This window comes from Tupaia chinensis, unplaced genomic scaffold (assembly GCF_000334495.1).
Source record: "Tupaia chinensis unplaced genomic scaffold, TupChi_1.0 Scaffold143973_1, whole genome shotgun sequence".
NCBI classification, from domain to species: domain Eukaryota; kingdom Metazoa; phylum Chordata; class Mammalia; order Scandentia; family Tupaiidae; genus Tupaia; species Tupaia belangeri.
The window spans coordinates 36,958-37,166 of record NW_006203824.1 but is presented as its reverse complement, the minus strand read 5'-3'; positions in this window follow the sequence as shown (position 1 = coordinate 37,166).

Here is a 209-nt window from a genome sequence, read left to right as displayed (position 1 = left end):
TGAAACTTTATTTGTTTTACTTATTTCTTTTAATTTGACCAGAGAGGGACAGAGTGAGAGGAAGAGAGACGAGGGAGAGTGAGAAAGCAAGCCACCAGGTCCAGAACTCAAACCATGGCCGGCCATGTGGGAGACTAGCACCCCCAACCACCATGCCACCTGCTGGCCCCAAAATAAAATAATTCTTAAAAAAAAAAAAAAAGGAAGGG